This window comes from Vombatus ursinus, unplaced genomic scaffold, assembly GCF_900497805.2.
Source record: "Vombatus ursinus unplaced genomic scaffold, bare-nosed wombat genome assembly UNPS02014779.1, whole genome shotgun sequence".
NCBI classification, from domain to species: domain Eukaryota; kingdom Metazoa; phylum Chordata; class Mammalia; order Diprotodontia; family Vombatidae; genus Vombatus; species Vombatus ursinus.
In genome coordinates, this window is record NW_020954557.1 from 61,019,513 (window position 1) to 61,035,457 (window position 15,945).

General features: G+C 38.5%; 1 protein-coding gene across 1 annotated transcript in view; it reads left to right on the plus strand.

Moving 5' to 3' along the window:
- The first annotated feature begins 205 nt into the window (after positions 1-205).
- The window catches only part of LOC114045927 (activin receptor type-1), a 154,583-nt gene continuing 138,843 nt past the window's right edge, over positions 206-15,945 (plus strand). The window contains exon 1 of the mRNA XM_027866136.1: positions 206-305. The gene's annotated coding sequence lies outside the window, so the exon portion shown is untranslated. The remainder of the gene's footprint in view (positions 306-15,945) is intronic.

Genomic DNA, 15,945 nt, shown 5'->3' on the forward strand with positions numbered 1-15,945 from the left:
CCCCACCCTCCACCTTCTAGAGGCTGCTGCAAGCTAGCTTCTTGGCAAGAGATGTCGGGCTAAGGGCTGGGAAAGCCCCTGGCTCCGAGAGCATTGGCCCTGCGCAAAGCTCCACTGCAGCAGCCGCCGCCGCTCCATGGGCGGCTAGCCCCGAGTCCTTTACACAGGGAGAGTTCCGGGGCTCGCCGGCTGCACCGCCCCGCCCCGCCCCGCACCACCCCCGGGGGCTGCCTGACTGTCCGCCCGCACTGCCAGGCTGGGCTGCGGCACTCCGCCTTGCCTACACCTTACTCCAGGATCCAGAGGTGAGGAGGGAATGACCAACAGGGGCTGGGAGGTGATGGATCTGGGCAGGGAGGTGGGGTGGCGGTATGAGGGAAAAGCGAGGCACACTGTGGCAGTAAGGGTGGGTGTATGCTTCGCCCCCTTCATTCTCTCTTCCCTTCCCAAAGCCTGATACGCTTACAGTGCAGAGCTAGGAAATAGAGCTTGTGTTGCTTGGGTGGGAGCTGAACTGCTGGTGGTGGGATATAGAGAAAGGCAGAGAGAAAGAGACCCAGGGTGGAATGGCTGTTTTGCTTTCCCCTCCTTGTTGAGGGGCCTCAGTGTGTGACTGCGACTTGTAGACTGAGCCCGGACGTGTATGCAAAGCGCACACCTTTCTGGCTCTGTTCTCCCTGTAGTAAAAGCGAGCGGTGAATCTGCCCCCACCCCTGAAATATCAGTCTCTTCCAGGAGGAATTTTCTGCTGGAGAGACAGAGCCAATAAACTCTGCTCAACTCCCTCCCTCCCTCCAGTTCCTCCTATCTGCAGTTTTAAAAGCTTCAAAGCCAGGAATGTGGGATTCATCTTCCGATCCCCAGAAGGCAAATGTGGTTACAGATGTTGCATGTTACTTTGCCAAGTTTAAAACCCTTCCTTCAACATTGTAACCATAACAGTAAGGAGAAAACCTTGGAGAAAACCTTGGGCTCTTTTAAGAAACGTATGTTTGACTTGGGACTGATAGATTCAGGAACTTCCTTCGGCATGTAAACTAATTTAACTCTCTTCTGGTTGAGCCAAACATTTCTTCGGTGTGCAAATCAACTCCCCTCTCACCGCCTTTTTTGGGGGGGGGAGGGAGAGGTGGGTGAAATCTATTGCTTTAGAGAAGGGTGGCACTTATGAATGGATCCCCATTATAATATTTAACAGAAAACAGTTATTGTTGAACGTAGTCATTAATTTATTTCTTTGAAGCACTATAAAGGGACAAAATAATACATTTTTTATTGACCTCTTGAATATCATTGAAATATTACCCCTGGCTTTTATAAAAACCAGACCATTAATTGAAACACAGCAAAGTAGTTCTAACAACAAACCTAGGAAGTTTTGCCTCTACTGTACTCTCTCCTCTTCCCTTTCAGTATGCTTGAATAGGAAGGGGTCGAGGTTGGAGTGACTTGAAATGGAAAACCTTAAATGGAAATAATGTGTTGTGCTCTGGCACAGACCAGTCCAGGTGGAGTGCCCAGAGTGGAGAGGCCCAGCTGAAATGAAAAGGGTGAGAGACAGTTCAGGGCAGTGGAAAGGACATTGAATTTAGAATCATAGACCTGTGTTCAAGTCCTGTCCATTGCTTTATTACTTGTAAGGTCTTGAGTTATGTGGCCTTTCTGGGCCTCAGTTTCCTCATTTGTAAAATTAAGAAGTTGGACTATGATCTATAATTCTGTATCTGGAGAACCCTAGAAGCCTGCTAGATTCTTTTCTTTTCTTTTTATGATTAAGGTCGTTTTACTTTACACCTGAGATTCAAAAGCTCATTTTATGCCAAAATGTTGGCATTAATAGTTACCTTTACATGTCCATTGATTGTTTTGGGGATATTTAAAATCTGTGGATACGCAGTACTGATCACAAGGCAAAGGGCTTTGGTTCTTAGATTTGGGCCACACATGGTCTTTTTCTGTACCACCAAATATAGTTAGAGGAAGTATTTGTTGATAGTGGGAAGACAGAGAATTGTGATCTTTGGCAATTATTTTAAAACATTTACCAGTTGAAATGGGTAGTTTATGTAATCTGTAGGGAGGCCTAGTTAGCTTTCTAATTTAAAACAACATCTAGGACGTGAATTGATGTTAGAATTAGGTTGGGAATGGGAAGATCCTATGTTTAGGTAAATTATTTAGATACCCCTTCAAGTGGGGATTTGTTCAATCAACAAATGCTAAGCAATGTGTTGGATTCTGTGCTAGACACTAGAGATACCAAATTAATAAGTGACTCAGTCCCTGCCCTCAAGGAGGGAAAAGACTTTTGATTGCATTATAGTACATTTTTTAATGCACTTTTTTTGGGTCTTTTTATCACCATTGCTCTGCCATGTATTAGGCGATTAATAAATGCTAGTTGATTGATTACCACCATCTATAGTAGGTCTGTTAAATCATAGAGTGAACATTTATTTTTATCCTAGTTCAAATTGAAGCAATTCCTGTGACAATGGAGATAGTCCCAACCTTGTGGGATTAGATCAATTAGAAATGACTATGAAAAATGATAGAAGTATTCAAGGTCATCAGGCAAAGACAGAATGAGGACCTCCCTACAATAGATATTTGGGTGCTCAAACTCCCTATGCCCAGTCTGCCATTGAGTCCTTGCATCCTAGATTTTGTCCTTGAACACACCTCTGTATGCCATACTTTACTTAATGATTTCATCAGAACTACTTTGGGTGTACTGGATTAGCTGAGCTGCTTGTAAGTAGAAGACTTTCCATACAAATTACTTTGTAATATTGTAGGAGGACTCTAGATCACCGTTTAAAGCAATTCATTATAAGGATGAAACAAAATTTGATCCTGGCTGTTTTACTTTTGCCCTACATTCCCTACCCCCATAACAATATAGTTTCCAAAATAGTAACATGGGTATAGTAGAGTGCACTTCTCTAAAAATATGAATTGTAAGATTCAGAGGCACCCAATGTAAATAGCCAAGATCTTATTGGCAACTCTTTGTAGTGTATAATGCATCAAAGTACTTTCAAATACTAATTTGAAAAGTAGTTAACCCGATGCTAAACAACGTCATTGGGAATGCAACACCAGTATTTTAAGTCATTTGGTAAACCTTTGACAGAATCAGACCAACAAGGCCAAGAAATGAAGCCATCAGACATTTTAATTGGAATCAGAGAGTCTCAGGGTTTGTTTGTTTTTTTTAAGCACGTATTGGGCAGTGTCTTTATTCCTGGAAATTAATATTTTGAATTAGGTTTCCGGGTACAAAATGGCTTCTTTGAACTGGAGTGAAAACTTTGTATTTCTTTCTGTAGCTAAGGCCAGTTCCCAGAAGTCATAAATTGAAGGCTTTCTGGAATAGTTTACTTCTTTCCTTGAGATAGGGCCAGGTTCTGCTCTTACTGGGCAGGTAAGTGATGAAATGAATAGAGTACTGAGTCTGTAGTCAGGAAGACTTATCTTCCTGAGTTCAAATCTGGCCTCAAACACTACTTGTGTGACCCTGGACAAGTCACTTAACACTGTTTGCCTCAGTTTCTTTATCTGTAAGATGAGCTGGAGAAGGAAATGGCAAACCACTCTAGTATCTTTGCCAAGAAAACTCTAACTGGGGTCATGAAGAGTTGGACATAACTGACCTGAACTGCTTAGGTATTTGGTATATGTCTATACCTTCTAAGAATCAAAGCAGGAATGGCCTGGTGGACCAGGAGTTAAAGTTTTTGAGCCAATTTCATGTCATTTAAATATGATGGCAAATCTTGTCCTTCAGAAGAAAGGCATTTGAGGTTGTACTTTCTCCACAGTATCAAGCAATTAAAGACATCCAGTAATTTCCTTTCTCTATAAAAGTCCAAACACTCCATCAATCCCCAACCTATTTCACAGTTGAATAATATTCTTTGATACTATGGGCAGCCCTGGAAATGTGAGATTGTTTATATGTTCAAAGATTCTTAATTGATCCATGAGCATATTGAATTCCTGGAGCCATGACTTTTCATTTATTTAATTTTCTAGTTTCAGTATCTGACCAATCTTCCATATTGTCTTTCCCTTAGGGTTGCTTAATTTTTTGTTTGTTTTCTAAATTTGGCCTTGATTTTTATCAGTGTGAATGGTACTTTATAAGTTAGGCGCCATACTGGATTTTGTACTGAACCTTGGAGTCAGGAAGACTTGAGTTCAAATCCTCTCCCACACTAGTTCTGTGTATTCTGGGCAATGTCTTAATAATCCTAGAAGGATCAGGTGATTCAGGTTTTTTTTTTTTAAACTTTAAACTCATAAAGGCTTCGGTATTTCTTCTTCATGACATTTTCTCTAGTTTTATTTTCAATGTTTCTTAGCATTTACAAACAACAAAAAGAAACAAAACCTGTGGTCCTTTTTAGACAGCTAGATGGATCAAATTCTGCCTCAGACACACTTACTAGCTGAGTGATCCTGGGCAAGTCACTTAATCTCTGTTTGCTTCAGCTTCCTCAATTGTAAAATAGATAATAATTGGATCAACCATACCTGGTTGTTGTTGGTGTCAAATGAGAATATATATAATGTGCTTTGAAAAACTTAAAGTACTATATGAGTGCTAGTTATTATTATCAAAATTAATATTAACAAGAACAACAAAAATTAACTTTGAGATTGGGGGTCTTATACAGGTGAAACTTTCTGAAGAATGTGGCTTGGTATGTATGGGGTAAATCATGCCAAATTTAGTAGCTAAATCTCCAGAAGCTCAAATTTTGGGGAGTGACTTGGGGTAAGAATTAGCCTTGGGAACTAGTATTCCTCAGACACTTACTAGCTGTGTGACCCTGGGCAAGTCACTTAACCCTGTTTGCCTCAGTTTCCTCATCTGTAAAATGAGCTAGAGAAGGAATGGCACACCACTCCACTGTCTTTGACAAGAAAACTCCAAATAGGCTCATAGAGAGTTGGGCATGACTGAAAAGACTCATCAACAACTATTCCCCCGTTCAACTGTTCAAACCTTCTACCTGTATGCTGGAATCCCTAATTTTCCCCTTTTCAGGAAGACCTCTGGGTCTGACTTTTACAACTTTCATTGGTCTTTCTTCCTTCTTTGAATTCCTGTAGTATTTATTACCAAAATCATTCATTTTGGAATTTGACCATCTACTCTGTGGCACAGGTTTGGCGCTTTTTGGGTGGGTCTCCATCCTGTCTCCCCCTTGGGGTTTGGGTAAATATGTTAGCATATTTTTCTAGTCCCTACCTCTAGTAGTAGAGTACTTGCACATACTGAGGGCTCAGTCAATATACTGTGTCCTTGGCATTTTGAAGTTTTATACAGTTAGAAAGCTGTAAAGCTGTATAAACTTAACTTTAACATAGTATTCCAAATAGTTTGCAATTAAAACTTATTACATTTATGTGCCTATGGTGGATAGAACTTAGAAGACCTTTATTTTCATTTCTCAGAGCATACATCTGTGGTCCCTTGTAGTTCTATAAATGTTCTGAGGACTAAGTAATGGGGGTGGGTGAGAAAGAAGAGAAACATGCAGGACTGCAAGATCAGCTACCTGGGACCCTAGTACTTACAGCAGCTGATTTGTTGGACTTTTTTTTTTCTAGAAAGGCAGAAGAGCAACCACTGACTGCCACCATGCTTATATAGTTATAGAGATGCTTTTCAAAATTAAACTGAGACTTTTTTTTTTCCAGCCTGGGTTATTGAAAATAACCTCTCTTTTAATTAAAAAAAAATCTTATTGAGGAAGTGGAAACAAAATGACAGGAAGGATGGCATGTGGTTGGAAGGTTTAAAGCTGGGGAAAATTGGGATGATTAGTAGAGAGGGTGGGTGGACACTGAGAGAAATGTGTCTTAGAGGAAAAAAAAGTTGGCAGTGAAAAGTGGAGGAAACTTGAGGATTGGAGGCATGGGAAGGTCCTTTGAAAAGCTTTCATGGACTATTTTGAAGGATGCAGGTTTTTGGATCTCTTCCATTAATTTAGTATATCATCAAATTGCAGTTGTTGATGCGTTGAACTGTATAGTCTAAACTTGTGTACTCACTAGTTACTTTCTTTTTTTTGTGCTACTGTTTTCAAAGTAGTTTGACAAACATTTGTTAGCCACTTATTAATTGTGTGTTCTTGGACAGGCAGTATGGTACAGTAGAAGGTGGGCCCAATTGGTAGTTTATACTTGGGTTCAAATCCTGCCTTTGATACTTAGAACCTTGGGCAAATGGTTTAATCTTTTGGCCTTAGGTTTCTTTTCAGAGAGAGAGAGAGAGAGAGAGAGAGAGAGAGAGAGAGAGAGAGAGAGAGAGAGAGAGAGAGAGAGAAGGTTGAATTTTGAGGTCCCTTTAAGTTTTAAACTATGATCCTTTGTGGAAAACACTGATCTAAACATATTTGTTAAAACAAAAAAAAGGAACTATAGTATATATCCTAGGATTAACAGATGCTTGGAAGAAAATCCCTGAAGAATTGGTACCAGGTTATTGAAACCAAACAAAATTGAATTTGAACCCTTTTCTTTTTGAAGTTATGCATGGGTAACCCATAGCCTGTGATGAGTCTAAGGAAGAGTCCCTGGGATTTACATTTTAGAAAGTAGTTGATGCTATTGAATCTTGAATGGGACTAGTTTGTAATTATGCACATTTGTTCATTGGAATGAGAAAAGTTTTTGTGTGGGCTTTAAAGATTCCTCCAAGATTGTCTCTCTTAGGCCCTTACCCCGCTGCTGTCCTGGAAAAAGGGTCCTTGCTGGTCCCTTTAAATCAGATTAAGGTGACTTAAGGAGAGCTTTGCTGTACCTTCAAGACTGCTTCATCGTCAGTTATTTCTTGAATTGTAGTACAGCCAAAAATATCAAAAGAGGGGTCTGACTGATGTAAACTAGGAAGGGAGCCACTTGTCTGCATGTGTGTTTGGGTTGTACTAGGATTGACAGGTGACTTAAATTAGTAGAAGGATTGAAAAGTTGCTGAATTGGTGTATCTAAAAAAGATGCGAGTTTGGATAGGGTTGGCCATAGGTCTCTACTAAGTATCTCAAAACAGGGTACCTTATGTACAGGAGGCTTCATTCACCATGTTTAATCTCTCATCAAAAAATCATCTTAATAAGAGTAGGTAGGCGCTGAATTATTTTTCTGTGTTAGTGTTGTATGTTGCCAAGGGTTTCTTTCAATTTTTTTAAATTGTTTATCCTTGGACGGTAAGGAACCAAAATCACAGAAGTTCAATTTTTGATAACAGTTTGGGGTCCTGAGTGAACACCTGTTATAGTATCAAAGGCAGATAGGCAGTCTGGTGAATCATCCTGTTACCTGATGGAGATGTCTATCTCATCTGGCTTTTTACTCAGAGAAATCTTAGCAGTGTGATTTAGTGATTATTCAATTTAATTAAATCTAGCGGCTCCAACTTGCAAGTTTATTTAGGGCCTATTCTGTATGAAGCATCCTGCTAAGGGATCTGAAGATGACAAGACAGTTCCTGACTTCCTAGAGTTTACTTTTTACTTGTTGATTAAAGACTGCTTGATCTTTGGTCATTTTAGGTTGGAATTGCAGCCTTTTGAAATTTAGATTCATCTTGGCCTTATCTTGCTGTTTACTAAAGAATTTCCTCCAACTCTTTGTCTTTCAGCGTTTGACCCTCTGATTGGGCCAGTCTCATTGATATCCTCTGGGATATCAACAATCCATTAAAATTAGGACATTTCTAGCACAATCGTGTGACTTTCCTTATATGCTCCTGAAATGGGTAGAGTCCTTGTGAATTACTCAGAAAGGAATTTCCCACTAATCTCATTTTTAACCCAATTATTTACTTTAATTAGGCAACAGCTTTTAAATATTGCCCTTTGTGCATATAGTTTGTTTTTTCCTTATGTACTTGTGAGACAGTAAGGGGTCTTGGAAAGGCCATTGTACTAGGACTAATTAGTCTAGAGTACTGGATCTAAAGTCTGGAAGATCAGAGTTCAGCCAATCTCTGGTACTTATTAGCTGTGTGACCCTAGGCAAGTCACTTAATCTTCAGTCTCAGTTTCTTCCACTGTCAAATGGGGATAATAATAGTACACACCCTCACGGGTTGTTGTAAGGATCAAATATGTTAATATTTGTAAAGCCTTTTCTAGCCTTTAAGTACCATATCATGACTAGTTGTTATTAAGACTGAATTATGTATTTAGATCATAAGTAAACAATGATTCAAGAAATTCCAGCCTCAAATAAAGGTGGAAATTAAGTGATTATTGCAAATTTCAAGGTATTTCACAAATAAGGATCACTTCATATTTTGGCTTTACCAGAATAAATATTTGAATAGCTTAAGCCTGGAATATCACCTTTAATGTTATTCTTTCTCTCACCAATCACAGATGTACCTTAGAGGGCATCTAGTCCCACCCACTCATTTTGCAGATGAGAAAAGTTTAAACCTAGAGATGTAGAATGATTTGGCCAATCTCTCTTACACTTAGAAAAACTGTGAATTGAATACAGGTCTTCTTACTCCAAATTTGAGGCCCCTAAGTGGGGCAGTGGATAGACTGCTGGACCAGGAGTCAGGAAGACTCATCTTCTCTAGTCAAATCTGGCCTCAGATGCTTACTAGTTGTGTGACCCTGGGCAAGTCACTAACCCTATTTGCCTCAGTTTCCTCATCTGTAAAATGAGCTGGAGAAAGAAATGGCAAAACACTCCAATATCTTTGCCAAGAAAACCCCAAATGGGGTCGTGAAGATGTGACCAAAAAACAACTCAACCACAAACCCTAAATGCAGGAAAGTATATTTACTTTCCATTCCACCTGGTTCCTTCTTTTTCTTGGCTTCTCAAAAAAGCAGCCCTTTGGTGTCTCATTATAAAGTATTTGCGAATGTTCAGTTGGTGTAGGTAAATAGATCCTCTTTCAAGAGAACTTTTTGCTTATTCCTTGTTTTAAAAAGAGGAAGAATCCTTTCAATGCAGAATGTTGTGAAATGTTGGAAGATGACAGTCACCTTATATAGTGTGACAGATTCCAATATACTGTGACTCTCCTTTCCACCCTCCCCCGTAATAAAATATCCGGTATACATGTCATTTCACAAGTTTTATATCTATTTTAGAATTAAATTATGATCTGAGAGTTGCACATTTTAGAAAATGGTTTTAATTTCACATCAGCTGAAGTTAAAAGGTAATGAAATATATTAGATCTGGTCTGTGTCTAATTTTAATTATTGATACATTTTTAAATGGCCTCTTATGATACATTGCAGAGAGTTTGGACAGCTGTGATTTTAGTAGGCCTATTGAAGCAGATCTTGAAGATTTGTTTAAATTTTAATCTTCAGAAGGATTCTGCAGAAAGTATGTTAAAGGCAGCTAGGTGGACAGTGGATAGAGTGATGGACTTGGAGTCAAGAACTGAATTCAAATTCCAAATCATTCCATCAAGTTGTTTATTCTCATTTAGCCTCAGTTTCCTCATCTGTAAAATAGGGATAATACCTTAATAGGGGGTTGTTTTGAGGATCAAGAGGTTCCACATGGTTCCACAGAAATGTTAGCTATAAAGTATGAACATTTTGAAAGTCACATCTCATCTGTTAACTGTTGGAAGATGATCTAGATTTTTTTTTTTCCATCATCGAGCCAAAGTTACTTTTTCTCCCTTATATGCTGTAAATGCAGGTACTTGTGATGCTTATGAGTATAGTTTGTAAATCTGTATAATGAGTAGAGCATTCCTTGTCTTCCAAAATCCCTACAAAGTACTGATCTCCAAACTTACTCTAATCAACCAAAAGTAACTCCTTGTTTATTAAAAAGTGTCATCTTAATGGCTCCCTATCTTGGATGTATAACGTAAGGTTAACAGCCATTGGGCTGGTCTTGGCTGCCAGGATGCCTAATGAGATCCTTTAGAACCAACCTAGAAAGTTGGGGGAGAAGTTGGTACCTGTGATGGAAACATTTACCAGCACCCCCCTGAGTATAAGTTATTAATAAATGTTTGTTTGACCTCTCTTATAAAATTGGATAATAATCCCTTACATACTTGCCCATCTCAGGACATTTGTTGTGAGCCTCAAGCAAGTTAATATAGGTAAAGAGTTTTTCAAAGCTTTAACTTTGAAGAGTTATATAAAAATATAAATTGTTGCTGCTTTTATGATGATACCTTACTGGGGAAGGTGTAAATTCTTTCCCTCCTATCTTTTTCTTTTTTTTTTTTAAGGGAAATTTTTTATCTCTTTATTAATTTTTTTGGGGGCAGGGTTATGCAATGAGGTTAAGTGACTTGCCCAGGGTCACACAGCTAGTAAGTGTTATGTGTCTGACATCAGATTTGAACTCAGGTCCTCCTGAATCCAGGGCCGGTGCTCTATCCATTGCACCACCTAGCTGCCCTGCCTCCCATCTTTTTCTAAGAAGCCTTAGCTGTGCTCCTGGATTTGAATTTTTCCCTTTGTACTAATTTTTTTTTCCTTACCATTTCCCAAGGTTCCCATGCCCTGCAGTATGTTTGCACTCTGTGAGGGGCACTAAAGAACTCTAACATTCTCTCTCTGAATCTCTCTCTTTCTCTCTTTATATATGTATATATATATATATATGGGAGGGGAAGGCTGGGATCTGGGATCTGTTCTAGAGGCTCAGTTTTGAGGAATATAAATTGTCATCGCTTGGGTACTTATTAGGGACCTACTATATACCAGGCAAAGGAAGCCCAATGGATAGAATATTGGATGTGGAGTCGGGAAGATCTGAGTACAAAGGCAGCCTCAGATACTTCCTAGCTGTGTGACCCTGAGCAAGTCACTTCGCTTCTTATTGCCTGACAGAATGGATCCACTGGTGAAGGAAATGGCAAAGCACTTCAGTATCTTTGCTAAGAAAACCCCAAATGGGGTCATAAAGGGTTGAATACCGAAGAAAAACAACAGATATACCAGGCACTATGTAAGCCCTGGGGATACAAAAGAGACAAAAGATGATCCCAAGGAATTATGACCAGCAGTAGTATCTTGAGGTCTATACTTCTCTGTACAATGGGGACAATCTCAAGGAACTCACAGTGGAATGAGGGTGACAGCTTTCAAACAGTGATGAACAAACAAAAGAAAGACAAGATAAATTGGAGATGATCAGTAGAGAGAAGGCACTAGCAATAACAGGTTTGGGAAAGGTGTTTTGCAGAAGGTGGGGTTTTAGCTGAGACTTGAAGAAGGCCAGGAAAGCGAAGAGGCAGCCATGGAAGATGGAGCTTGATCCAGGTATGGGAGACAGCCAGGGAAAACTCAGTCAAGAAGCCATTGTTGGTGGAAGAAGACTGGAGAGGAAGGGAGGGGCCAGGATATGAAGGGCTTTGAAAACAAAACTGAGAATTTTACATTTGATCGTGGGAGTAATAGGGAGACACTGGAAGTTTGAGTATGGGAGTGAAATGGTTAGACCTACATTTTAGGAAGATCACTTTAACAACTGAATGCCACATAGATTTGACTGGGGAGAGAGGCACAAGACAGGGAAACCAACTGTCAGCCTGTTGAAATAGTTCAGGTCGGAGGTGAAGGTGGCCTTGCCAGGGAGATAGAAGTTTTTGAGGAGAAAGAAGAGTGGTATATGAGAGATTTTATAAGGGGAGAAATTACAGGACTTGATACCTGTTTGGATATGGGCTGATGGGTGGAGGTATGGAATGGGTAGTAAACTAAGCCGCCATTCTCCTGATCATCATTTTTGTCTCAAGCAGAACCAGATAGAAATTCTTACTCACCCTTCTTCAAGCCTGGCACTCGAAGTAACCATTAAGAATTTGGCCCTGGAATTCTGATTCTCTGCATTTGAGAATTGAATGGGGTTGAGAGATAGAAAGCATTGTAATGCATTGAGCACCCTTTCTGGAAATATAGAGACATTTTGCCAAGACCACAATAAGGGAGGGTGAAGAGGGGCAAGGATAATTCAAATCAGGTCATTTCTTAAAAGGAAAAAAAGAAACCCTGAAACCTTCTTTCAATTTTAATTAGCAACATAACAACACATTATAGGACAACTTTCTCTACCAAACTGTAGAGTGGAATCACTTTTGAAAGTCATGTCTGGGAGCCAAGTGTGCATTAGATTAAATTTTTAAAATTTTAATTTTGATGTTTGATGGGTGGGAGGGCTGTCAGAGGAATGAGCTGACAAAGTTTTGACTACTTTGCACCTTCTCATATTAAAATTTCAAGCTGATGATCCATTATGGGCGGAGGCATTTTTTCCATAGAAGAAATTTAAATGGATAAGTTAATGTTTGGTCATTGAATAACATTGTGTCATCCATACCTGTTGTCTTTGAGAGTAAAGCTCTAGCTTTCCTTTTTCTACCTTGCACAGGCTTTTCTGAAGTGATCCAAGTCATTTTCTGCAAAAACAGTAATCTGGTCCAATCATAAGTACAGGATGAACACTACGCTGATTCATAATAGTGAAGTGGATTCTGCAGATCCATTGTCAGTAGTACTCCAGTTTTTGAGAAGCAACATCAGAGTACTAAGCTAATACTTGGAACATAGCTTTGGAGGTCACACAGGGGTCAGATGCCTACTTTTTCTGTTAACTATTACAAGACAGTCTAGATTTGTTTTTCTATAGAGATTTTGGACTAGTTGTTCCCCCCATCCGAACCCCATCCCAATATGCTCCAAATGGATACTTGATGCTTATGGCTTATAGTTTATACAACCTTATGTTATATAAGTAGAGCATTCTTTATTCTCAGAAACCCTTCAAGTTGGTGGAATTGTGGCTAGAGCCTCTTTTTGTATACTCGGTGCTTAGCACTTAGTTGGTGTTTAGTAAATGCTTAATTGCTTAATAAATTACTGGGCCTACAGTTAGGTGGACATGAGTACAAATCCAGCCTGAAGTCACTTACTAGCTGTGTGACCTTGAACAAGTTTCTTAACCTCAGTAGCCTCAGTTTCTCCAACTGTAAAATTAGGATCATAATAGCACATATCTTTCAGGATTGTTGCGGAAGATGAAATGAGAAAATATTTGCAAGGTACCTAGTGTAGTGCTTGTCTGGCACATGGTAGGTGATGTATAAATGCTAGCTATTTTTATTGTTAGTTTATGTACTTATTCATTTACTTATTTATTAATCTACCTATCTTTTCATATATTTGTTCATTCATTTGGTTATTTTAAAAATTATCATTAAGACTTCAGTCTTGCCTTTGCCATTTACTGAATTGTGACCAGCTGTAATATCTTGAGGTCTTTACTTCTCTGCATAATGGGGATAATAGTACTTTCTACCTTACAGGGTTAATTGTCAGGATCAGATGAGATATACTGTATGTGGAAGGATTTTGTAAACTGCTTAGATTATATAGCATTACTATGAACTTTGTGTTACTTTCCCATCGATGAATGTGGTCTTGAGTGGAGCTGTAGACTATTTATGTAAGACCAAAATAGTGGTGACTTTCTCAGTCCATCGAACAGTTTTTCTCTGGTGTTAATTGGCTACTGAATTGTTTATTAGATTTTATGAAAAACTCTTAAAAAAGGGTTGAACAATCTATTACTATTACTCCTAATACTGGTTTATTAGTATCCTAAAGTTCCTCATGTAAATAGAGCCTATCAAATTTACTTTATGGCTATATGCACTGTTGTTCAGTTGGTATGCCATTTCCTTCACCAGTGGGCTCCCATTTTATAGCTGAGGAACTGAGGCAAATAGGGGTTAAACGACTTGTCCCACAGGTACTAAGTGTCTGAGGCCAGATTTGAACTCATCTTCCTGACTCCAGGCTCAGTGCTGCATCTAATATACCACCTAGCTGCCCCAGTTGCATGCATACAAGAAATTAAAGGAAAACTTAAAAGAGTAAAATGAGTAGTTATCTAAAATGTTATTTTTGAGGGAGTTGATTTAGCTGAGACTGAAATCCCACCCCATGTTTTTAGAATAAGTATTGCTGCACAATCAAATTTTTATATTTCTTGTTTTAATTAACAAGTAATAGCATTATCTAATGTGAAATTAGGAAAAAAATATTAGTTTTATTGTTTAAATTATGCTTCACTGAATGGAGCAATTGGATGTGAAATTTAAAAAGTTTCTGTTCTCTATATTTATATTACACCCTTTATTTTCTTTTAGTTGATTATAAATGGGTTGTTAACTGTAAGATACATTGCTTTAGGCAAATAACTCTTTTAAACATCAATTTTTTTTTCTGAATGGTGTCCTTTTTCATTATAATTGTTTAAATCACATAGAAATGACTCAAAACACACACAGGTATACATATATAGATATAGATAGATGGGGTGAGAGAGAGAGAGAGAGAGAGAGAGAGAAAGGGAATATCTTCTGTACCAAAAAAACCAACCCCCGACAAGCCATCATTTATTTATACATATTGGCACAGTTCTGGTGATCATCCCTTGTCTTTATTTGAAATATCTTCATTGTTACATTCATTATCTTTAGGACCAGAAGACCCTTAGGGCTGGAAGGGTAACTTAGGAAGAGGGCATCTAAGTGACTTACACAAGGTATTAGTGGCAGAGTTGGTGACTGGGGTCCTTCTATCATAATACACTAATCAATTTCCCTAGCTTGGGTAGGGATTTTTTGTAAGGATTCCTATTCAGTGTATTTGTATGGTTTTTGGTATAAAAAATATTTTCAGGAAGATTATAAAGTTCATTCAGAATATAGGTACAACCTACTGACATTTCAAGTAGGCTGTATTTTAAAAGGTTGGTACATACCATTTAGAAAATTGTGGGTCATTGGTAAACTTTAATAGATTTTTTCAGTAGATAGGAATACACTAATACATATGGTGTGAGATGTATCTAACATGAGAACTCTCTCCACCAAACACCTTCAATGATTTAGCAGATAAGATCTAGGGAGTTACTTGAAACAAAATTTTTTGAGACTTGCCCAAGGTATTGGAGTTGGAATTTGAACCCACATCTTCTGAACTCTGAGGTCAGCACTCTGCCCATTATACCATATTGCCTGTATGTATCAGTAAAAAGATCTGTAAATAAATCTATCTGGACAATTGAATTTAAAAATAGTAGTTCTAATAGTTTTGTATGTAATACTTGTCTTGCAGGGAATGCAGTTAACATTTTATCTGCATCTTCCCTATAATCTTTTAATGTAATATGAAACACTACAAGATCTGCACACTGAGAGTTAAGGATTGTTTATTTGCAAGTTTTAATGCTAAAATATTTTCTTTTTACACGTGACTGATTTGAATAGTAGGGTTAGAGATGGAATTGGGTAGATTTGAAGGGGTCACCAGAAGACCATTTTTAAAATTGATGCGGTTGTTTTAGGCATCAAATTTAAAATTTTCCTCCCTAATTTCTCATAAAGTAAAAGATCTAAAACTTTTTTTTTAATTTGGAGGGTGAATGGTGCTGTTGCTGCAGCACTGACACATATTTCCAGTCTGCCTCTTAACTTCTGCCGCTGGGAATTCTCTTCCTCATTCCAAACTTGGACCCTGCTTCAGCTCAGTCCCTCCTTTCTCTGCTCCTATATTCCATATGTTTGCCTATTAACCTTGCTGGAGGTGGTCTGTGGAGTTGAGGCTCTAATATGGGTGAACGCATCTTCCAAAAGCTTTTTCCTTCACCTGTTTTCTGCTTCTTCCTATCTGAAAAATCACTTGACCCTTATGTTTTAACTTGTGCTCTGTGGCTTTCAATGGAGGCTTCACTGTTTCTTGCTTCTCTTTTCAGAAACTGAGAGGAGAAACAAATTGTGACCCATTTATTTATTCTTTGTCTTACAGCACCACTTCCAAGCCACCAATCTATCAAAAACCCTTCCTGGTTTAAAATCCTACTCCATCAGATTTATACTTCCTTTCTCTATTTATAGCATATTTCTGTCTTAAGTTTGTAAAT